The following is a 25,766-nucleotide window of genomic DNA, read 5'->3' as shown; positions in this document are numbered from 1 at the left end:
TCAATACATGAGCAAATGGATTTGTGATCAGGATCAAAGAGATGGTGAATGAAAGTTGCTTGGACTAAACACACCTGTCACCAACTACATGCTAGCCTATCGGCTCAATATTTGCAATGCACAAACATCTGGTATATGGTTCAAAGCAACACACTCCGAACTAGGGCGCCACTTTTCTGCATTCACCCCATCCCTCTATCTCGTTCTCTTTCGCTCTCCCTTCTTTTCTCTCTCGTCTTTGTCCCAGTTCTAACACCATGGCCCGCTTCAGATCTTGTTTTCCTCTCTCTCAGCTGACTGGCTGGCACACCTTTCAGAGGACAAAGTCCCTGAGTGAGAAAACAGAAGAAAACACACGTAATCATATGCAAACATAAGCATGCGTGCTGCGATGGAGAACTATCTGCTAAAAACTGCTAAAAACACGCACAAACACACACTTCCAAAGTCCTCCAGCATCATGCGTTCCCACCCTACACTTGACAAACATCGTGCCAGTCTGACAAAGCAGGAGAGGGCACTCGGCAGCCATTAGAGCAGGTTGCATAAGCTCAGTGGACTGTTCACATTTACCAAACTATGAATCACTGTATGCCTCAGAGCAAACTAATTAATATTTCCCAAAATCTAGTACTTTAATAGGGTTGTTTATATTGACAACATTTTGTTAAATAGAAAAAGTTTTGCAGCTAATGCTACAAAGCTACAGCCTGCATTTCTGTCTCCAATACTGACTTGAAAAGTGTCTAAACCAAAAAGCTCACAAGATTACTGAAACACACAGTGGTCAAATGGAGATTCATTGAAATCAGACCTGTGATGGATAATTTGAGGAGATGTTTAAACAATGAAAAACTTTTGCATGTTGCATTGTTTCAACTACCCGGAAAATATCATAATGGTTATCTTGATTTGGGTTTGAGACCTAATATTTTTAACACAAAGCCTCGGTTACAAACTGGACATTACGTAAGCAGGAAGTATAAAAATGGGAAATGTAGGATCCAGAGTTTTTGGAGCGTGATTCATATTGAAAGTAAAAACTTCAGTATCTTGGGCTCTGAAAGCTTTAAAAAGATACAAAAAAGTGTTCAAAATCAAAGTGGCCTAACTCTTTCCTGCTAAAGAGTTAGGCAAGTAGATTACACAACACATTTTTAACAGCAATAAAAACATCATGTGATAGTGTGTAATCACTTTAGTGAAATATGTTTGAAATTGTCATTGGAAAAAAAAATCCCCATTCTTTAATCATGTGAACTTTGGGGAGAGTTGCAAATCTAGTATCAAACTATTTTTTAATGGATTTTAATGGTCGCACGTTTACTGGACACATCTTGGCTGTCATGCAGATTATGGAGGACTGAGTTCCTAGTGTCTACATCCATAAGGAATGAATGGAGAAGTTGTTGAAGTTCAAAGCAGTAGTTTCCATCACTGAAGAGGAAACCAGAGTGCTCTGTTTGTCATTGATGTCATAGGCAGCAAACCACACTTCAAACTGGTAATAAGGCAGCACGGGTATTCAATCCGAGACACAGAGGGCCTTATTTGTTCAAGCCACACACCCCCTGTGTGCCTCCCTGCTTTTATTGATGCTGTGCACTAATGGTTCCCACATCAGACTATCTCAGTGGCTTGCAGTCACATATGACTGCAATGCATCACCATCGCCATCTCAATCTCCATCCACCTCACTTCCAATGGGCCTTGTCAATTAGTTAGCAGAATAAAAAGTGCAAAGCATTCTTTTGAAGGAGCTACTTAGTGGGGGATGGGAACAGAATGGAAGAGGAAGCAGAGCTGTAGTTACTGTAGGCACATTGGGGATGCACAGATAGTAATCTGACTTTCATTTAGCTGGTAAAATTGGGATGTGAGTGTATGGATGTTTGCTCATATGTGTGTGTAAAAATGAGGGTATGTGGGAGCCCTGCACTGAGTAATTGAGACCGTATTTTCAAAAAGCCCAGACCAGATCTTGACTTAATCAAGTCTGGCCCCATGGATGGGGTATAGACTGGGGTCTACATCATTGTTTGACAACGTGTATGTTCCAGATTGATTTTCTGGTTCTAGTGGAAGGGGTCAAATGGACGTAAGGGAGGCTCATGATGAGGAAGGAAGTACAGAAAGGCGTAGCATTTAGACCATGTGCTACAGTATGCTGCATTCGTCCTTTCCTTCATTAGTGACAAACTGGTTTTCAAGTGATAGCTTTTACTCCTTCAATAACAGTATGCTTTTCAGATTCACTGTATCACAGTTATGCTCCTGCCTGCTGGTCCTTGGAGACTATAAATCTTGTGAATTTTAGAAATAATTGAGAAAGCCATACCACTGAAAGTGAGTTGGGATAGAGAGAGGCAGAGAGAGAAACTGATCAGTAGTCATCTGCAGCCCTTTCTCCTAAAAATTACATTTATATAGAACTGAACTGCAAAGACAAATACATTGTTGTGGGTGAATGTAACTGCAACCCATTTACACTTTGTTAACATAATGACGATATTAAGTTGACAACATGAATTGTTAGGTGAAGATACATTGATACTGAGCATACTAATACAATGTTTTCCAAACATATGTTTTCCAAACTATGTATTTTCCAAAATACCAAATCTGGGAATACAACATCCAATTTGTCTGACTGCAACATTAGTAAAGGTTTTTTTAGGATTACTTTAGGAAACAGCTGCTCATTTTCTTTGTATCCCCTGTTTCTGAAGCAGCATGTGAAATGACATTATTACCTTTTTTCTCTTTCTGGCTTTACTTAAACAAACACAATTTTAGTGTAGTTAGTTTTTCGTTAGCAGAATACTAAAATTACTACAATACTGCCGCAAGCTGTTTGTTATTAACCATGTTTACACCAAGCAAATCTCTGAGTCTGTAGAGAAATCGTTTGAATGAATAGATAGATATAAAATGCAGATGTGTTAAATATTTGTACATTAGATGTTTTTCTCCCTCTACATTAAACTTTTGCTACATACAATATTTAAATGTTACTTAGAATATGTGGTAATACAGAACCTGTACAGTGAGTAGCTGATTACAGTTCGGGCACCGATTGCCGTGAGTAGATCGGCAACTCCTACACAATCAGTTTTGTGTGTTCATATTGCACCTAAGGAAGAGAATTAACTTGCTTCCATTCTTTTTTTCCATAAACAAATAAATCATCTTTATTTTGGCAAACTGAGATGCACCCTGACACATTTTATAAAAGTTTAGATATTTTTCCTGTGAACTAGTTTACTTGGATGAGTGTATTCCTATGCTGAGCTAGCTCCAAATTACTGTCATTATTATTGTCATAAATTTAGGAGATTGTTCCGTCTTTGTGAAATTGCAGTTTGCTCATTCTCTCGCCCAGTAATTTCTAGTTGCAGCTGTTTTTATTTTGGTTTTGTTTTTTCTGATGCCATTGCCAGAGCAGAGCAATGTTGGACTTTTAAAGGAAGTATTTAACAGCTCACACTTTCCAGTGCGTTTCTGGAATGTGTGATGTAAGCACAAAATTAATAGCATGCAACAATAAAAATATGTCTTTTAAACATTTACCAACTCAGTGCTGTTGATATATATGACTCTTCGTTGTAATGAGATACACTTTTAAATAATCAGTTGCACTGACAGCAGTATTAGCATGTTGTATTTTAATGTTAAAATTACTGGGACACAATAAAGCCATTTTCCCCCTGCATTCTTAGCACTCATCACTTATCCACCATCTGATGTCAAACACATGATCAAAACCAACACACACAACATGGTTTGAGTTTCACATCTTTAGGGATCATCCCACATGAGCTGGGAAACTGTGCGTGGGTGGGTGTTTCGTACTTCCAGTTTAACTGCTATACTACCTGTAGGCCTAGGAGTTTTTGTTCCCTCCAGTGTTTGATCTCTGCTCCATTGTGGCTAAATGATTGATCTCAGTCAAACCTTATAAAACATTCCCCACCTACAATTACTCTTGCAATTCACATGAAGTACATGTTCTTAACAACAGGATGATCTGAGAGTCGTATGAAGGTTCCATTAAATCCAAGTATTGTATCAGATTTCTGTGTTAAAAATTGCAGTTCTCTCTTGCGCTGCAGGAATGCACCACAGATGCAAGTACTCAGCATTATAATGTATACAATATGAAACTGAAAGGAGCAAGCATATAATATGAACCCGGTTACCAGCTTTATAGGGAAAAATACTATAAAACAGCACCAAAGATAAAATGAGAGTAAATGTACGAATGCAACAACCGAAAATTCTCATACTGTTAAGCAACATATGAAAATAGCTTTCATCCGCTGTAACGTCAGAATATTATACAACAGAATTCCACAACATCCTGATGTGCTGTGCACTTGAGAAGTGGGTAGCTGTACTAAAGGAGGTGCAGATCAAACACGGTGCCCTGGAGCCGATTAGATCCAATTCCTCTTTGTTACAGAGGCTTGTATTTATTTTTGGACATTTACCATACAGCAAAGGCATAAATAACCCTTGCAGAGGGGGCCCCTCATTTGGAGTCTCCTAAACCTATCAGCAGCAGGAAAGGAACGTCTTTAGATGGCAAGAAAGAATTCAAGAGCATCTGACTTCCATTGCCAAGCTCAGCTTGTGTGTTCCATTTAGCCACTGGTATTTTGAGGAGATGCACGGCACAGTTACCAGAGCCCCGCACTCAAACACACATGATGTCATTGAGGTTCTATCATTACAGGCTGCAGATGATGCTGTGTTAGACTGAATTTTTTTCCCACGCCTGTGTTTTGCAAACTTTGCTTTGGAAGCAATAACGCAGTGAGATTTCCGGCTAACACTTAAGTTGTGTAAGGAAAGAGAACAGAGAGATCCAGAGGGAGAGATTCAGAGAAAATGTGAACCTAAGGACAACTTCCTGATTTCTTTTTTAAACTGCTCTAATGTTAAAATCCATTTTGCAGCATCTGTTTAAGAGTGTCTTCATTCCTCTAAGGAGTTTCAAAGGCAAACAGAAGGCAATGAACTGGGTTTTGAAGCTGAACAAGCAAATTTGCTAGTAATCAACTTCAAATTTCCTTTTACGATAGTAATACTCATCTTTTCTACGGTTAGACTCAACCCCCTATCCACAATAGCTATCTCCATCTGTACAGTACAGCACATAAAATATGCATAGTGACAGGAGTGTTTTTCCCAGCTGGCAAATACAGGTTTACATTATAAGAGGGTGTTAACTTCCAGATAAGCTCAACTGCACTGCATCATATTCATCATGTGGACAAGCAGCTTTCCTGAAACATCTGAGCACTTGGAATGAATTCTTCACTTAAGATAAGAAGTACAGGTAATCTGGTCCAAATAGGCCATCTGCTGTTCCCACAGCCAACAACAGAGGCTAATAACATGCTGGATCCAATCAGATTGTACCAGAGTCAGCCGAGATAAAGGCAAAGCAATAAAATGAAACAATCTGGTGCTTTGACACTACAAGCAAGAGAGCTTGCTATTTCACTGCTGGGCTGGGGCAGGAATGTGCTCTTTGAACCAGCTTTATTTAACAGTGGAGCAGCATGAGCACAGCACGCTCTGAATCTCCGAGCTGGCCCAGGGACCGTTTGCTCCTGGCGTGGGCATATCAGACGCGGGGCCACCGGGTCAGGGAGCTGGCATTCTCACCCCTGGCACAAGTTGCTCCCCTTGGGGGCGTAGGGGCTGACACCGGGCTCATGGGGAGCACCAGACAGACAGGGGCCTACCAAACAGCTTGTGACCATAACCAACAGTGGCAGAGAACAATGAATGCAATTATTTACAAGAACACAGTCCAAGTCTCTTTTGGTCTCTCCCCTATTACGCCTGTTTACTCTCACTCTCATTTTGCGGGGCAGCATGGAAGGGCTGTGACCCTGTCGGTACAGTCGTCAGCAGGACTTTTTCACGGTGCCCAGGGCTACCCTGCTATTTATGCTTTACTGCCATCAGGCATGATCAGCGTCCAGCTGCAGCGTCTTCCCCTACCAAGTGCACATTTAGATGAAAGGTCGAGGGACCCACGTCAAAGTCGGTTGAGCATATCTTTTCAAAAGAGAAAAAAACTAAAACTGCGTAAAAATGAATAGTGGTTTTCTTTAGGTACAGTGTTGAGGTAATGTGGAAAAGATCCACCAAGGGTTAAAATGAAAATACAGTGGTGAATCGTTACTTTCATGCACCATTAGGAAGGAATTTCTTTTTCTATTGGTTTTAACTGCTGAGAACCTGGTACAGACCTAAATGTTTCTGTCACCATGTGGCTGTGAGCAGTATGTAGGAGCTGAGACCTGAGTGGGCAGAAAGGTTTTCAAAGCACAAATACTACATATTTAGCCTAGTAGAGTGGAATCATTAAATAAAACTTAATTTATTATTTTAAATATGGTGTTTATTTGAGTGGTGGTAGTGATGGTGACTCCTTTGCTAACAGAAAAAACTAAATTACTCATTATTCATACCCATCAAAGGGTAAACCTTTAAAATAAAGTTTCCATAGTGTGAATGCATTGCTGTAAGTTCAACTGTTTGTTTTCCCAACATCTGCAAACTCCCACTGTTTTTCTACTAAAACCCAGAAAGAAGCTCTGCATGGCATTTTAGCTACATCACAGGTATTCAATGTCAAGAAATTGTGGTCTCTCTACACCTCGGCTCTTTTATTTGCTGTGTTTTTGTTTTTTCACTGCCACTAAGATATGAAAAGGAGAGAAAAAAATATAAAATACATCTAATGATACTATTGTTTTGTCTGAATTATCATTTTATATTATTATTTCCAGCCATTGTGCTTGAAATAAGTGCAGTGAGTCTCTATGGTTTTGAAACAATTGAAACTACTGAGTTTGGAGAAGCAAAACAAATCTAGAGTTTCTTATTTCTTGCTTGTTTTAGATGACAAACAATAAAAGTAAAAACAAAACAAAACAAACAAAAAACGATCCATGGCAACTAGTCATTATTTACTTTTTTAATTTTAACAGATTTTCTTTTTTAAGTAAAGATTGGTTGAATGAGTTTTTCTAGACATAGGAGTAGTTTACATAATAATCTTTGCAACTCTGAGTTTTATTATTTATGGTTTGTTTGCACTGAATAATACAGTAGAGGAGGAACTTTGAAAAAAATGCCTCTTATATCTCAATATTACTGTAAAAACCAAATGCAATAAAATTATTTTCCTATAATGTTATATTACACACAACTATCAAAAGGATTTTCTGTTAAACTAAAGTTACAAATAAAGTGATGCCTTAAACTCTAACAGGTCAATACATACACAGAAGACCTTAGTGACTTTTGTTGTTTGGGTGTCCCAAAGTCCACAACATGCCCACCAGAACTAAATGTACAGAATGTACATGTAAATTTCTTTTTTGTTTTTTTAGGGACAATATAACTATGACAATCCAATGTGTGCTATGGAGGACATATAGCAGCCCCTGTCGCTGGTGAGATCTTCCTTGTCTAGTTTAGTAATGGGTCGTAGCGATGAACCTAAAGCTACTGTAATGTATGCAAGGTTTTTTCTTTAGTAGAAATATGCTGCAAAATTGATGTGGAGTGGTGCTGTTGATGCTTTTAGGTTTTATGGCAAGCAACACTCTTGGGACCAGTCAGATATTTTCAACCACTACCCCAAGGGGTGTGCAATGTGGGGCACACAGTAAAGAGTGGTGCTGCACTAGTTCAGAGCAGGGAGAGGGAAGACTGCTCAGCAGGGTGGATCACTTTATGTGTATACTTCAGCTGTTGTTTTATTTTGTACTGCATTTTAAGATATTTAAGAAATAATAATCAAAACAATTATACTTTCAAATGATATCAAATGGGTAAAAAAGGCAGAGACAAACCAAAGTTCTGGTGTTACCGAACTGTCCCCTTTAATCCATCACTAGCTGAAGACATTTTGCATCTCTGCAAAAAGCTTTTTACCACTTAGTAGATTATGCATAATCATTTAAAAACAGTATAAGAAGGAGGGCACCTTACTGCTGTAATGATTTTATTGTGACTAAGACCCCAGTGGAACAAGATGTCTTATCCTGGCCTCCCTGAACCAACTCCTGCTGAGCAAACAACACACAATCAATATGGAAACTACAGGAGAATAATATTAATTATAGGGTTCAAGACTGTAGCTTACAGTGTACATTACCACTGTACATGTGAGCACAAAAGCATTCATATCTAAATATACACAGGGGCACACACTTGCATCCATACAGTAGACGGACAGTTATGTTTTCTTTTTCCTTTGGCTCTTGGCTGTGGCCCTTTAGGAGTCTCCAGATGAAGAGAGCATGGAGGGTGGCAGAGGGTCCTTCCATAAACAATAAACAACAGTTATTTGGTGTGCGGCCGCCTGTGTCAAGTGGCACATGAAGCCAAGCTCAGCATCTGAGAGGCGTCTGCTCCTCTTTTAGCCTTTGGTCTTGTTTCTTTCAATGGCTTATAAAAGTGTGGATGTGTGTATGCCCAGGGGTGTATGTCTGTTCGTAGCAGAGGACAGGGCTCCTCTGTATTGTATTCTGAAGCTGGCTGGAAGTAAAAAGCAGAATTAGGAGCGGTGGAGGGGTGGGGGTGGTGGTGGGGGGTGTGGGGGAAGAGGCTGCCAGCACACTGCAGAACTGCAGGGAACTACCCCAGATCCCAGCTGCCCAGGACTGGCTGAGAGATTCAGGCGAGTGCCAGGCTTCATTGGCCCTCATGGAGGTGAGCCAGAGAGTGAGAGGAGTAGGAGGCATACGTCAGAAAGAAACCCCCAAAATATTATCTGTGGCTATACAAAGAAGGTGACAAACAATGCTGACATATACAAGAAAGACTCATCAAGACTATTTTGAAAGGTTAGAAACATCAGGGGCAATTGTTTTCATGGAACAAAACAGACTCTTCTGGTATTAATTGGTTATAAAGGTGTTAGTTAATGGAGCACTGGAACTTAGACAAAAACTTTAGAGTAGCCCAGTAAAATGGTTTTCTAGTATTGGTGGCCTGAATGCCTCTCCTTCTCTACAGGGGTTGGCAACACAGTGGAAAACAAAGTTTATCTGGAAATGTTTAATGCATTATTTGTCTAACAATCAAGGAAGCAAGTTTATTTTGCAGATAATTATGGGTTTTGTTGTGTCGATGGCCAAGATAAGCCAGAGTTCCGAACCATTAACTGGTTGTGCTTTTTCTGGCAAATGCCAGCGCTGACTTTGTAATACAGAATGCTTAGTAAGAGACCTGGCAGCGAACTAGAAGATTCTGCACTTAGGAGGAGGGGTCCTCCAACAGCACAATACCAATCAATCAATCAATCAATCAATCAATCAATCAATCAATCAAAAAGTAAACACCCTTAAATAAAACCCTTCGGCTTTTCAGTATTACACTTGCTAGTTCCTTAATTTACTAAAGTTATCACAACAGCAGTTCCCACCATCCTATCTCTTGATCCGCTTACATAAAATAACATAACAAAAAAATTTGTCCATCAAGTGTAAAAAATTCAAACCAAATGTAAAGCCAGTGTCTGACCAACTCCCACCACACACTAACAGGAGTAAAGTTGCACAACCTCCACCAGTCAAATGTGAGTGCTGAGGGCCGGTGCTCTACTGTAAGCAGTAATATCTAAAACTCAGACTGGAGCCTGTGGAAATGCCTTCTGTGCTGAACTGACTGGGGCACTAATCATGGCACTTGGCAGACAACTGCAATTTTCCATACGTCCTCAGAGAAAGCTCTTCCTCTGCAGAGGCAGGTAATAACAACAGGACCACATCCCGCCCTTATAGCAGGCCAGTGAATGCTAGCCTACTCCAGGAGGAGTTGGGAGACTATTTCTGTGCTTGTGACACAAACAAATGACCCCAGTGTCACCATGCTTGTCAGCCTGACCTAATGTGGGTGGCATTCGTCATTGTGCGCTCCCACCCTGGGGCCAGTGACAGGAAGTGAGCTCCACTATGACAGGGGAGAAATCCATTTACATCTACAGGCTGACTCACCAACACTATGTTGGGGTCATGAGAAGCTCAATACTCAGGTGTTGAAAGTTGAAAAATGGGACTGCATGTTGCATAAAAGGTATTTGTGATCAACAGACTAAAATAAGTTGAGTACGTAAAAAAATAAAATAAAGACACATATTGAATATTTAGGGCCTGGTGGTCTCTGGTTTCCTGCCCAACATGTTTACAGCTTTCCACCACTACCAGGGTCCCCAGGTTTACTTCCTGTGTCAAAATCCTGACGTAAGCTGCCTGTACTTTCCATAACTAAAGCTTTTCCTTTGGACACCTGGACTTTATCATATCCAGAGTGGGATTTTTGGGTGCATTTTATTTTACTACTGATACATGCATTGCAGTTATTTTTAACACCTTATTATTGCTGTTATGAGAGTAATTTTACATAACAACAACATCCAACAGACCTCGCAAAAAAATATATAAATTAGGAATGAAAGCTTAATTCTTTGCTGCATGAACTTGTTGGATTTGCTGGGCTTTTTTATACTATAATTTAATTTATAATTAAATAAATTTCATTTCATTACCTGTGTTAAAGGTGACGGTAACAAAACCAAAGTTGTTTGAGTCCCAATGAGGAACTAATACACTGTTTTATTTTACATTGCCTGCAAACAGTTTCCAGAGTCTAAACAGGAGGTCCCATTTTCAGTGGACACCAAATATATTGGTGACATAAATGTGGAGAGAGATCTTATGCCAGACAGCTTCTCCACAACTCAGTCTGATCTGAGTGCCAAATGATCTTGTTAGCACAGGCTGATAGAAAAACTAATTTGCTCTGAGGCCAAACACTAAAGACAAACCCAGATAGCAAGTAAGAAGCTCAGGTAGAATCTGGCTGAAGATTCTTTCTCTAGGTTTTGACACACACATATACACAGTACATGAAAATTGATCTTTAGAGTTTTAACAACAACAATCAATTAATCAATCAATCAATCAATCAAACAATCTAAATAGCAGCTGTTCAGTAGCAGGGCAGGATAACCAGTTTACAATACCCAGAAGACTCTACATGTGAAGTTAATGCAGTACAATCATTTAACTTACATTAATAGCTCTGACAAGCCTCGTGTAACCCCACCGCAGCCATTTTGGTACTGCTTCGTTCTGCTTTGGCTTGAATCATTCCTCTAGTTTTTTGAGTGATGTTTGATTTAACATCTGGGTAACTGTGATAAAAGAATACAGAGAACAAATTCAGGATATAGACCGTGTGGAGATAATAAAGAGATTTTCCTTTATTAATCATATGCTTAAAAGTCTTATACCTTTTTTATATGTATGAATGTCTGTGAGTGCGAGTGTCTCTGTGTACATCCTCGTCTTTCCTTTAGCCTTCTGGGCTACTCCCACTCCCTCTTAGCCAGACCCGCCATGCCTAGCCCACCCTGGCATTGGCAATGGCAGAGCCAAACTGACAATTATTATCTACCTCACTGCCCTTGCTAGCAAGCTGACAGGACGGGCAGCATTTGTCTGGCTGGAATATCTGTGTGGGGTCAGTGAGTGCATCCTAATCCCCCCTACCCACTGTTAGTAAATTTGATCCCTCTACATTATAAGTTTAGTAGTGTTATCAGTGTTGATAAGCCTGAGTAAGAAACGACTACTTTCAATAGCCTTTTAATGGAAATATAAAAAAAAAAACCGAACAAACAAAACTTTCAAAGAAAGCGTATACAATCATAAAGAATGAGATCTATACAATGTGGCAGACGTGTTTGCAGGAAGCTAACTGACAAAGGCTATACTGTGACTAATCCTGGGATCTTTTGATTATGTTATCTCCTCCAAATCCTCCTCCACCTCTCCTGTCATTACTGACTGTTCTTCACCCAACACAATCCCTCATAGTCACCACCACAATTTTTTATTATCCTGGTCAGCAGGCAGTGGGTCTGCAACTCACCAGTTCGCATTGATGAACCAGCAAGGAATGAAGTTGTTACTTCCTTATTTAAGCTACTGTTGTTTTCATTTCAACAAGCTCTGGCAGCATCATTCCATCTTTATAACTCAACCAAAAGTAACAAAATGACCTGGTTCAGGCAGAAAAAGGAGTCCGCTTCGACTTTAAACAAGAACCAGCATCTCAACCAGTGTCCAACCAAAGACTAGCCATTAGCTTTTTGAAAACCTTTGTGAGTCACCAGGGAGAATTTGCTGTGGACAGGGCAAAAGCAGGCGGTATAGGCAACAGTATAGAGAGAACAATTAAATAAAGATAATGACAGATATGGCCTGTGACACAGATGGGCCAGGACAGTTTTAGATAGACACCCTCCTTGTCAGCCCGCAGAATTGAAGAGAGCTCTCTTGAAGGAAACATGACTAGAATTGAAGGATCAAAGACAGAAGACTTATGGATTTACATTATAGCCTACAGATGATGCAAACTGGTGTTTTAGTGTGGTGATGCAGACGCCTGTGTAAAATAATTCATACTCATAATTGGAGAATTATTGGTCATAATTGGAAATGGTATTTATGAAAGATAATTTCTGCTGTTTGTAACCTTTCATGTCATGTTGCTGGTTCCATCCATTGGTACTTGACAGTGTGGGCCAGACTATTATTAACTACAGAATGGACCAACACTCTTGACTCTTGAACTAGGAACGATTAAACATTTTTGAGCTAAAACTAAACACATTAGCTACACATAAACATCTAAATGAACCCAACTGTTCTTCTTCTTGCATGTTACAAAAAGTCTTTTTTGAGGTTTTGGACTGTGGTGAGGAGTGGGTGGCCCAGCTTTGACCTCTATTCATCTCAGTGACATACAGCAGGCTAAGCCGTAGAGGGATGTTAAAAGGCAGTGCATCCTGCAAACTACATAGCACATACATACATACATACATACATACGTACATAGAGACACAGAGGCAGAGCAGCAGATGAATCACAGCAGCAATACGTGTCGAGGTATGTCCATCAGATAGTGAATTCCAGGTAAGAGAAAGGCCCTAAATATGTGCCTATACTATGTTGGTTGAAAGCAGCTGTGCAAAAACCTAATGTTTGTGTAAATCTATAAGGTGCTGGACTTGTGTTTATGGCCTTCTCCTTTTCTCAAGCACAATTGATAAACTGATGCAATAAAGGATGCAGAGACAAAGTCAGTCAGTAGTTCAGCTTCAGTATGCAAAAACAACGTCAAAATTAACCACTAGTAAATCATGTATTTTTTTTTTTGTATTTAATTTTGTATTTATGTAGTGAGTTATGAATTTTTTGACTATGAAAACGCAATTTCTACTAAATGTATGCTCCAAATACAACTACACATTATCTAGACCAACAAATATCTAAAATATATGAAGATGCAACACCCATGATACTCCTTCTGGATTCTTTTTACAATCTTTAGGAAATGAAACATCAAAGCCTGGAACAGTGCCGCATTCCTAAAATCCAAATGAGCACTTGTCTCAGCTTGGATGTGATCCTAGAAGTTTTTGACATTGATGTCAATGAGATAGACAGGCTCATTCAGACAAACTCGCTCCTTCCTGGCTTGGTTCTAACAAGATTCAGTACATTCATAACCAAACAGTAGCCAACAGCACAAAAGGATCAAGGATATAAAAAGTCTGTGGCTCATAAGCAGTGCCAAAGCGTTTCCATAATACCCAATTCTACATTACAGCAAGTCAGTACAGTGCAGTTTGGAAATAAAGTCCACACTTTTAGTCAACAATTTTTCCTGATGCAAACACTTATGAAGTCAATATAAAGTTGTTTTCTTTAATCAATAACTAATAAATAATGTCATCTCCATATAGGTCATATTGCAACTGTAAACCTGGAGCAGCAAACAGTTCCCTATAAACCTTACCACCTATCACAGCAAAAACTTTGACTTGTAATAGCAGGGAAAGCACAGTAGTATAACTACTCAATGTCAACCTAACAACAGAAGTTCCAGTAAATATTGATTCACTTTAAGAGATTCCAGTCATTCTTAATGATAATCACGGCAAACTTATGGCCACTTCCTATAGATATTCACTTCAACTAAAGTTGGAGAAGTAAGTAATTAAAGCAAAACCAGCATTATCATAATGTATGATATAATTTTTTCTAATCCTTTTTGAACTGTGAGAGTTTTAAAAAACGATTTCACTGATTTTTGTTCTCTCTACTGTGAAATGCTGGTCTAGATTTTATTTTATTTGCACTTTTATTACACTTTTTTATTTGTATTATTGATTTATAATATTCTGATTTATTTTATCTTGCAAATAACCCTGACACTTTGTTCACAGTGTTCCACTTTATCTGTCACTCTCATCTCTTCCTTTGCCTCTCACTGGCCCCTGGCACCATCTTGAATATTCATAACTGTTCTCTGATGAGCATGCTAAATGGGTGTCAACATGATTTGCCCACATGACGGAACTGGATTGTCTTTGATAAGCCCCAACTTGAGCGAGAACAAGGCAAAAAGGAGAACAAGAGTGAAAAGAGACATTGACCCCAGCGGGTTTGTTGGGTGCTTTGTTGAACCAATCAGAACCTGGGAGCAGGACTGCTTGAGGAAGGACTGGGCAGCAATGGAGAGGTCAGTGGGAGGGTGGACCCCTGTGGTGCCCCCGGGGGTGAAAGTCATTGTCACCAAGCTTTAATGGGTCCCAAAATTCCTCAACTGACCAAAACCTGTGAACGATTGAGAAATGAAAGACATTTGTGATTCAAATGGAGCTTCTGGGGGCTTCACCATGAGGTTTGAAGTTGGAAAATATTCTCAGAGGAAACAAACAATCTGCCATACGTACAAGAATAAGCCAACCTGGTCCCCTTTTTTGTTACAATTTCAAATTTTCATATTTTTACATCACAAAACTGTGGGATTTTAGTTTGATTTACATAAACGTGGGAACAAAAGCAGCTTCTAGTACATAATGCTTTACTGAATAAATTTGGCCATATGGCAAAGTGAATAACTCAACATTCAAACTATGGTGAGAAATAAAGCACAGTAACAGGATTTGGTGTATTTCCAGCAAAGAAACCCCATTAACTATATAGAAAAGTAAGTCTTAGAAAGAAAAGCAGCTCGTTTTGTAGGGACCTGCATTATTTTCACTAAAACTATAAAGCCAAAATCCAATGTTTAATTTCAGAAGGTAATAATTTCCCTTTCTTTGTTTATTTATTTATTTTATGCTTGTAGTAGTTTGGCATAAGCTACACAAAGCACCTCCAAACTCGACAATAGCAATAATAGGAAACAGCAATTTCTTTATTTGATAGTCCCCTTGGAGTAGTACCAACTTTCCTATAGGCACTTCAGACAAAGGCCAGAGTACAGAGCTGAGCTGACTGTTTGCTTGTGTATGCTGAACTGTACGTCATGCTGCTACAGATGTCCAGGTCTAAATGGAAACCATTTTTATCCCCTGATAATATGTTTACGATTTAGGAAGTAAAACTCCCTACAAACAACATGCAAACAAGAGTCTTAACCATTACAATTGCCTTTTAGCATCTATTGCACATGAACAAAGCCAGAGTTTTTGGAGTGTTTCATCAAATTAGGAAGTAATGGTTTTAAAGTGATAATTACTGACAGTTTACAACATTTGTTAGTGACACTTGCATTTGTATGATTATGTATGATTTTATTTATCATATAGATACATTGCAACCTCATCTGGCCTCACTGTCCTGCCACAAAGTAAACCCTGCCCAGCCTTGATAGTAGACCACCAACCACTCCTGATCCATCCTATAATCTGCTACCAGCACCCCCTATTTACCAGGCACTTATAAATATATGCACGCAAACTCACATATGACACAAACTTCAGTACAAATCACAAACCTGCTCGCTGATCCTCACTAAATCCCACCCCCATTAGGCTTTATCTCTCTTTTTATCTGTTCTTTGTTATCAGTGTTCAGACTGGAGAATGGGAGGGGGTCATAAGGGTAAGACCTCTTTTTCAGCATCTGCTCAAAGAGAGGGAGGCAGCAGAGAAGGCCTAAGCAGTACAAGGGGCCACCCCTAACTCAACTCCTCAACCCTCCACACCCCAGCCCCCAAGTCTGATATTTTTGGAAGGATTTTTTTCCTTTATTCTGTTTTTTTTTCCTTTTCCCTTTCCTCTAAAACCCAAATAAAGTGTGTGATGGATGAGTGAGCAGAGGCAACACCTCCCCCATCAATCTAAAGCTAGCTGGGTTTAGGAAGAAGGGGGAGGCCATCCCTTCACAAGTGTCCAGAATACCCAGCAGCATACCCCCCATGTCTCTCTCTCTTTCTCTCTCTTACTCACACTCAGAAAGACACACACACAAAATGTCCACACAAATGTTATGCGCAGATACTCAAAAATGCAAATGGATGGTGAAGGCACAGGAACAGTATACACATACTGTACTGCCATGCAATAACAGATAAGCAATGCTCTGAAACCTCAGACCTCAGCTCATACACACCACCACCTAACCACAGCACATTTCAGCAACCCCTCAAGGCTCTGGACCCCCAATGCTCACAGGGAGCCTGATTTCAAGCAAATATGTAAAATTGTTGCAACCCCAAAAGGATGGAGAACAAATAGAGGAAAAATTGAGAGAATAAATGCAAAGACAGAACAAGAAGGGTAAAGAGAAGAGTGTGGAGAAAGGAGACACCAAATGGTCCTGGTTAGTGGCTGCAGAGCACTGAGAGATCTGAACAACACAGTCAGTCTCTCTCTCCAAGAGCACCACCAGCACAAGGAGTGAATTCCAAAAGAGTGTCGTCATCAGGAGCAAGGGAAAGGCAGGGAAGTGGTTTTAGAAGAAAAAAGAAAACTCTGGTTTAAACCTCTGGGTAGGATTGTGGGTGGTGGTGTGTATTTCTACTCTATCTATATGGTAGTACATGTGTAAATATACACACAAAGTGGTCAAGTAGGAAGGCTCTGGGAGTTTGTATTCTAATCGACGAGGAACATGATCAACATTATGCACTAGGGAAGCAAAAATTGTACATTATAACTGCGGATATGGATTAAATACACACAAATGTATAAAAAGATTAGATGCAAATTATGGCCTCTCCTGTCAGCAGCAAAGACGTGAACGTATAAATCTCTGCGGGTGCCGCTGTGTGCCTGGCGTGTAGTTCTGACTGTGCTTGTTGGTCCGTGAGACCACCCAACCCATTCACTTCCTCTTTCACGTCCAAACACTGTTTATCAAACGCTGCTACACTGCAACGTATGTGAAGCTTGAAAGCATTCTAAGCTCTTCTAGTAGAAATACAAAAGACACACGTCTGTTCAATAATGCTGGAGTGATAGCTGCAGAAGCACCCTGATGATCAAATTCATTCATCATGAACAGAGTGGCAAAAATGCTGGTTGGTTTGATGAAACATTAGCTCTTGCATCATCACTACTGGAAACATGGCTTCTGCTGGTAAGTGTATTTATGAGTGTTTGAGTGGTTTACACCTGAGTGCAAATAGCTAAAAATCTACGAGCCAATATGATTATGATGATAGATGTCCACATACAAATAGTTTGCATGGTAATGTGTGTTTGAGTATCAGTGTGTATGCGTGTGAGTGTGTGCTACTGTGTGTGGGGCAGGCAGGCAGAACCTCCACCCAACAGAATTACTGAGCCTGGGTTCATTTGCAGCCACGACAGCCCCAAAACTGCGGAGATCCAATTCATGTGCAGCCAAACCAGACTCATCAGACTCCAGACAGCTTGATGTGGGGATGGAAACCCTGAGCTGTTGTTCTTGTTGTTGTTGTTGTCATTTTTGTTTGTGGGTAAGGCAAAGCTTCCGGTATTTTTATGCCACACATTTTCAAACATGTGTTTTCCAAAAATTGTTTTTGGATAGAAAATTGACTTCAGGCCTTTTGCTGGTGGATAACCACATGACACGAGAAGCCTAATGTTCTAAATGGGCTAAGTTCCAACAGAAGACAAAAGAAATTACTTTAGACTCCTATGCTGGTAAATAGATTACACAAATATATGGCGTGCTGTAAAGAATAAAATCTGAATTTAGAAAAAAAAGAGAAATGAACAGCATGAATAAAAACACTGGTTATCACAAGCACACAATTTGAGCTAATCATAGCAGCAGTTCTTCTGACACAGTGAGAGAGACAGAGATGGGTAGATAGAGATGGAGAGGCAGCGTGAGAGAAAAAGCCTACAGTAACTAACAGCTGTGAACATTTCCCATTTGAAGTGAAACATTCCTGTGTGCTCGTGGCCCTGCACACTCCAGCGGGCTTCCTCTCAGCTCCATGTGGTATTTGTCCCCAGCTAAGATCCAGAGAGTGGGAGAGTGAGCTGCAAACTTTCCCAAGGATACCATCCAGCCACATGCCACTCTTGCCCTCCCTCTCAGCCATGCTTTTCTTTCTTCCCACTCTCCTCCTGCACTCCAATTTTACTTCTGTTGCATCCTCGCAACCTTTCATGGATTACAAGGACATTTTTTTAATTTATTTGTACTGTATTTTGTTAAAGGGCAACTTCACCAATTTCAACTTGCTTTCTATGACTTTAGTTTAGGGTGTAAATTTACTTTAGTGCCTCTGACTACCCTATTTCTCTGCTTCTAGCTGAAAAAATCCTCCATATGACATCACTAAGAGTAGTTTTTCATCATTAGGAGTTCAGATGATGTCATCTGAAGGAACTCTGGAAAAGCAGGTTGACCATGATTACAACCTCCATAGTATGAACAACGAGATTACATAATCATAAAAGGGAAGTTTGAGGGATGTTTAATAGCATTCATTTACATGTACCCAAACTAGATACAAAAGACGGAAGTTCAACATCAGTAAAGACATCCTTTAAGAATGTACCTAATTGGAGTATTTTTGGATTATTGTATCATTCTATGGACAGTAACATGTGTCTGTCAACTAATTCACCGCTGTGGCCCAGAAAAAAAATGTCTCAACAACTACTCAGTGGAAATTCAAGGCCCCCATTCACCATTCAGTGAAAAATATCAATATCTTCATGAATGATTGGTGCAAAATTTGCTTGAGGTTTGCAAGAATTTATGATGATGTCTTGAGTTTTTGAAATATGCTGTTTGGTGCAAAATAACTGTTTTGTGATGGCTAGTATTTGCCATGGAACCTGGTGTACGCAGTCTTAGTCTGCACAGGTTGAACTGTATCAACTTTTGTAATGCCTTTGGTTTAAAACCAGACACCTGCATAACTCCCATGAGACTCCCATCAACTATAGCAGTGGTTTTGTATGCTGATTAGTAAATGTCTGGTGTTCTGCAGGCTGTAGAGTCATTTTCTCACTGCTAAGTGGAACAGCAGCTTTCCTTTATGTGTCTTTGTGACATTAGTAGTGCAAGACACATGACGTGATGTAGTGACTCCTGTAGTAATGTAGTAGTTTCTGTTGCTGAAGGCTTGGTTTGAAGTGAAATGGGAATGTGATATGCTTTGACTGGTACTATGCTAACTTTCATCAATTTGGAATGTCCGGTTTCACTTTCTCTCTAAATAATCAATGAAGATGATTTGCAATATCATACCTTCACCTGATAATTGCAAAGTAATAATACTGAAAATAATAATGATAATTGAAAAAGTCCAATAAATAATTTCTGTAATAAATACTGGTAAGTTAGATTTTGTTAATTTAAATTTATTGTACGAAAGTACATTTGCAACCTAATTTTCAAGGTGAGCTGGTCAAGATGGCAGCATTGTTTCAGACATTGTTTCAATCTGAGATGAAAATGACATAGAAACAACTGTAGAACCCAAAAACAGGGGTAAGTAGAAAAAGAATCCTTTAGCATAGAGTTTCTCTAAATTTGGTATATAATACCAAGTTTGTTAATAATGTTTCTCTACGGACTATTCTAAGTGACCACTGCAGAAAACATTGAAGCTTTCTTTCCCATCTCTGTTCTTACTCTAGAGACAGCAAGCACATACATATGTATCCTGTCATCTAAGATGATAATTGCCAAAATATGTTAGAAAAATATGAGGGATGTTTATATAGAATAGCTTTATAAATAAACATAAAAGACTGAAGCACTCCATACAGAGAGGTCACTCAACTCTAAAGATGATAAATTAATTATATTAAGTTTATAATCAATCTTACTGGACTGTGATAAATACAGTAAAATATATAAAGATTTTGTGCTGCGAGTGCAATATAATATGCCCCTGTATTCAAGAGCTATTCAAGAAGGTGGCAGCAACTAGTCTCTTCCTGGCTTCCAAAGAAAAACAAGGCTGATGTCTGAAATAACAAGTTAACAAGGTTTTTGAATGTACAATATTTAAAAGGTGGAAAATTACTTGACATTCCTTTTTCCTCTCCCTCCTCTCTCAGAATCTATTCCCTGCAGGAACTCCTCTTGGCTGATACTCGCTCACTAAAACACAGAGTTTCTAAATGTTACATGTCTTTCTCTGTATTTCCTTCCAGGAATATTCTGCTGTAGGATTCCACCTTTTCTGCCTGTGCCCAAATGCACAAAAAAAATAATCAGGAGCCTAGTCTCTTCACTTATACATCTAATGGCCTTCAGATCTGTAACGGCCATGAGGTGTGTGTCCTAAAGACTTCAGTTGTGCATGTGTGTCCTGAAGATCTTTGCTCTCCAGTTGTGTGGGTAACATGACGCTTTGGCCCCAGCCAGTTGCTGCAGATGGTAAGAGCACAACAGCAAGCGTGAGAGGGGAGTAAGGAGGAAGTGTTATTATCACCAGCTGGCTCAGTGGCTTAGCCAGAGCAGTCACTAACACAAGTGCAGCAACAGGAACCCGTGGGTGTGTATGTGTATGTAGGTTGTATGTAGGCCCCTTAAGCAGCCCCTTAAGAGAGGGCAAGTGTGTGTGTGTGTGTGTGTGTGTGTGTGTGTGTGTGTGTGTGTGTGTGTGTGTGTGTGTGTGTGTGTGTTCACGTGTGCTGTTTGTAGGTACAATACATAACTACATATGCCAACATCTGCATGTGTGTGGGTGTTAGTGTGTGGCCTTTAATGCTCCTCAACGCAGTGGCCCACACATGACGTACTTCCAGCCCAGAGCATTTACTAGAACCTTCATCTTCTTTGTTTGTGCAGCCTTCTGAGTGAACACCGAGCAGCTTATACTTGTTGCTTTGGTCCTGATTACCCCTTACTTAATGTCTAAATGTTTGTTGGCAATTTGCAAACATCTGAGATAAGTCAATACTGCAATGAAATACCACCAGAACAAAAAATTCTTAACTTTCTGGTTTTAAAGACAACCCAGGCAGTTTGCCCTAATTTATCACAGTTAATAAGAGTTTTTCTTTTAATTCAGATGTGATAAAGAAAGCTGCCAGTCAATGAGGAAACATCAGGATTGAAGCCCTTGCAGTTTGAGTATTTGGATACTTTACATTCACGCCTGCTGTGGTCTCCAAGGCATTTATACCTAAAGGAGCATGGGCCTCTGACAGTTGGGAGGATGCAGCCATGAGACCTTGTGTACCAGTAAAACTAAAACAAGAACACATTTCCCGTAACATACATTAATTCCCCTCCCATTTTAAGTGTGAGTGTGTGTGTTTTTGTGTGTGTGGTGAGTGTCTTTGTGTGGCCTTGTGGTGTTACTGAAGTCACACACGTTTAGAAGTCTGTCTGGGAAATTTCTGTAACGTACCGTATAAACTTCTAAAGATGAAACAGAAACCTACTTTGAAACTTATCATTGCAAATATTTAAAAGTCTGTTTACAGCTTAGGACTACTTGGGATACTGCTACAAGCCTGTAAAGATATGACAACACATCATTTTCCGAGTGCTGCCTTTCCAAGCAGGCTCTTCTCTTTCCACATAAATCTTTCCATATTTACATCTCGATTTATAAAAAGTCCAAGGCCAACATTCCCTTTCTCTCATTGTGTCATCCCACCCTTTCCTAAAAGCAGTTATTGTTAGCACGTGGCATCACTGCAGCCAAACAACAAAAGAGATTGTCCACTACAACTAAAAAGGGACTAAAGCCTGACATCATCTCTTCCTTGTCTCTTTAAATAGCTCTTTGATGTCCAAATTCAGTTGCACCTCAGCCCACTACATCTTTAAGAGACTGGAGCTCCTGTTAGGGAAGGCAGTGTTACATAACTCCCGCTCCTTTCTTTGCACATGTTTGAAAGTGTGACTGAGTTCAACAGCGAAGAGGGGGACAGAGGACCCTCTGAATGATCAGAGCTGTAGGAGGGAGGATAGAGGGAGGGAGTGTGCGTACTAGTGCAGTGTCCTCACAGTACATCATTCCTTCTCTTCCTGTCACCCTCCACCCTCTCCCCCAGGCAGTCAGCCATCCCCAGTTCACAGACAATGGGAGTGTTCAACAAAAATAGCACCTTGCTTCCTGCCTGTGTCCTCGCCTTGCAATATTTTTTGTGCCTTATCAAAAAGGGGATTCCAGTGGATTCCTAGCAAATGATTGAGTGTGATAAGAACGTAGTTAGGCGAATTATTCTTTATGAATTATTTAGCCTATTATTCCACTCATCTGGGAGGGGGCTTGGGGCTGAATGCGGACCTTGGCGTATCTAAAATTACTAAACCTTGTCAGTTTGCAATTACAAGATTCACTTTCAGATACTTCTACACTTGCTTCAGCCCCCAGCTTTGGTAGCTGCTGCTTCGGAGAAATGAGGAGAAGGTCCGTTTGTAGCACCGGAGCCACAATCTGGAAAAAAAAAGGTACTAACACCATCTTACAGTATGGCTTAAGGCTAGTTAAGATGTACATACAACTACCCAATACATGGCCCGCTACAATACCTCTTGCAGCTGGCACATACAATAAACCTTTTGAGATTAGTGGACTAGGACCAAATTAGACCACAGACAACGGTGCCTCACCTTCCACAAACAACAATGGTGTGACAACATGCTGTGAAAATAAGGGTGCACACAGAAAACACAAATGACAGCTTTAAATAGGCTTAGTGTGTCAAAAGTCCCCTAAAATCTTTGCTTGGGGAGAGTAAACAAAGAAAAAGGAAGTACTCGTACACTTGTTGAGTTCATACACAACTTCAAAAACATTTTCATTATCCTCTGACTATCTGTTATAATTGGTGATTGAAATTAAGAAGTCAGCCTATTTCAAACTGTGCTGTTACTCAATGTCTTGTTAAACCTCATGTGTAAGGAAATCTCAAAATAATCATATCTACATGATCTACTAGTGATTTATTTTGTTTACAGATCTAAAAACAAACAGCAACAATCATCTGAACTTTTTATTTATTTTTTGTTCTTTTTATATTCACATGTTAAATATACCCAATCAGTAATAAACACAGGAAAAGATTTTGTGGTAAAATTCCAAGTTTGAAAGCAATTTGAATGATTTTTAATTAGATCATTAGCACAGAAAAAAAAATTAACCACATCAAGTTCTGTAATCTTTGAGATTCTTTTCATTTGTAAAACAAAACAAAATGCTGGGTCAGGACTACAACAATTAGAAAGTCTGGGCATGTTATCGGCTAAAGAAACTTTTCTGTTTAAGGTCTTTGGCGTTTAGCCATGGACCTAATTGCAATCCCACAGATGGTGCACATTTCATCTGGTAGCTGGCCTGTTGGCCCTCCTGTTTACATGGAGTTATTTTGTTGCTGATTATTTTATTACATTTACAGTATATGGTTGCTATCACATTCACATAATGCACCATTTATTGGCATTGTGAGACCCATCTAGAGTGATGAGAGCTCCTTTTGACATCACTGTCAGGCCTACAACAGTTTTTGAATACAATATAACAAAGCAACAGTTAGTAAAAAAAACAAAAGTAAAACCCGTTTTGCACTAGACAATTTTGCAAACGTGGTATAAAAAGACCACATGAAGGACTGAGGGTAATATGACATTGCTCTCCAGAATTCTCAGAAAAGCAACCCATCTCTGTTTCTTTAAAGCTCTCTCTAGTGTTGCAGCCCGAAGACATACCCTGACCTTCCCAAGGGTTCTGCTAGCTGCAAAACCAAGAAAGAGTTTCTCTCTGCATTGTGTAGAGGGCATGTTGTGAAAGGTTTTGGGTCTGACTGTTTGACAGCAGCGCAGGCTATCTGTGTGTGAGGGCCTCATTCATGTCTGTGGAAATATGATGTGGTGAGTAGATGCATATGGGGCTGTACATCTCTTTTCCCGTTCCATCTGAAGTGCATTCAAACCACGTCGCCCTACTAAGCGCGTCATTATGCTGCCCTGGGGAACACATCATCTCTGTGGCTGCATCTTGGAGCTGTCTGTGAACTCTGCCTCTCTGGTTCCAACTGTCTTTCTGTTACACAGTCCACTGACTAACTGGGTATGCACCTTGTCTATCCCAAGTGGACCACCAGGACTGAACAGCATGTGTCCTCTCCTCAGCAAACATTGCCCGGCTCATCTTTCTGCCACCCCTTTAGCTTTAGTGCAGGAAGGATGACTTTAACAGAATCCCTGTTTGATATTACTGTGAATAGAAGATCAATTCTTATAGATCAATGGCAATAATCCTAAAGACACTGTCTAGGACCACAACAGCTACTACATGGGAAAATACCAAGGGCAATTTTCTAAGTGAGTGTCAATGGGTATCAATATATGTTGGCCTCAAAAGCACATGTCTGAATTCACAAAAGCCTGCAGCTAAAACCATAATGAGCAATGTGAACATGTGATGTTACACATGAACTTCGGAGGATTGATACAACCCCAGCAGAAAAAAAAAACATGCAATCCACAAAACCAAAGTGACTCATAAGAACAAAACACAAGCACTGATCATAAGCAAGTATACTTGTCTCTCCAATTCAAAACAAGTAACACATACCAGCATCACTTGGGATAGAATGTGGCTCCATACAATTAACAACAATTGGTTGCATCCCTTAAGGAGTTTCCCAGACAAAAGTGGTTGCCGTATCAATACTGTCCCTAGCTCCCTCCCTTGCCTGCAGTGCTGTGGTATCATATCTGGCCTCTTTGTGCACAGGGGGATTTCCAGCCACTGAAACGGTGAGCCGGTTGGGAATGGGCAAACGACCTCTGAGCAGCGTTTCTTTAACCGTGTGGGAACTAAGCTCTCCATGTGGGACACGGTGACACAGTGACAAACACACGCATACGGGCATAGACACATAGTGATGCAGCAGCAGGGCAGATTTAAAATGGCACCAGGCCAAAGTGTAGGTGTCAGTTTTACCTGACCTTCGCACGAGGGCACATTTTTCTATGGAAGGGGCAGGACAAGACAACATACAGCAATGAGTGTGTTTATGGCCATAAAAAAGATGCCAACAGAATGATAAAGGCAATCCACTGCTCCACATCTCCCTCTTCAAAGCTAATTAACCAATATTTAATGCAGCTGCCCTTCATATATCTAGAAGGCTGCTGCTTTGAAGAACAGCATAAAAACAATTTCTGATCATAAAATAGTGAGAGTAATAATTAAAATAGTCACATTGCTTGTGTGTTGATGTGTATATCATGTTTTTCTCTTTTCACCATCTGCCAGTTTGTCTTTCCAAACAGCTAGCATCTTAGTCTTACAATGTTGGCTTGACACAAAACTAAATTAGAGGTTTGCGCATCTCAGCATCTATAAACACCCTATTGTGGAATCACACACAGCATTATATCGTTAGGAGTGTATTAGAACAAAAATGTGCAGAGCTTTTTGAGTTAATTATTCCATGTTTTTATTGC

General features: G+C 39.9%; 1 protein-coding gene across 4 annotated transcripts in view; it reads right to left on the bottom strand.

Moving 5' to 3' along the window:
• Window positions 1-25,766, bottom strand: part of ccnd2a (cyclin D2, a) — a 135,167-nt gene that overhangs the window by 75,750 nt on the left and 33,651 nt on the right. Inside the window, exon 2 of one of the 4 annotated variants that reach the window (XM_067501562.1) lies at window positions 11,106-11,227. The exons of the other annotated variants lie outside the window; for them this stretch is intronic. The gene's annotated coding sequence lies outside the window, so the exon portion shown is untranslated. The remainder of the gene's footprint in view (window positions 1-11,105; window positions 11,228-25,766) is intronic. 4 annotated transcript variants of the gene reach the window in all.

This window comes from Channa argus, chromosome 4 (assembly GCF_033026475.1).
Source record: "Channa argus isolate prfri chromosome 4, Channa argus male v1.0, whole genome shotgun sequence".
NCBI classification, from domain to species: Eukaryota; Metazoa; Chordata; class Actinopteri; order Anabantiformes; family Channidae; genus Channa; species Channa argus.
Note: the sequence above shows the minus strand (reverse complement) of the source record. Positions and strands in the feature narration are given on the sequence as shown.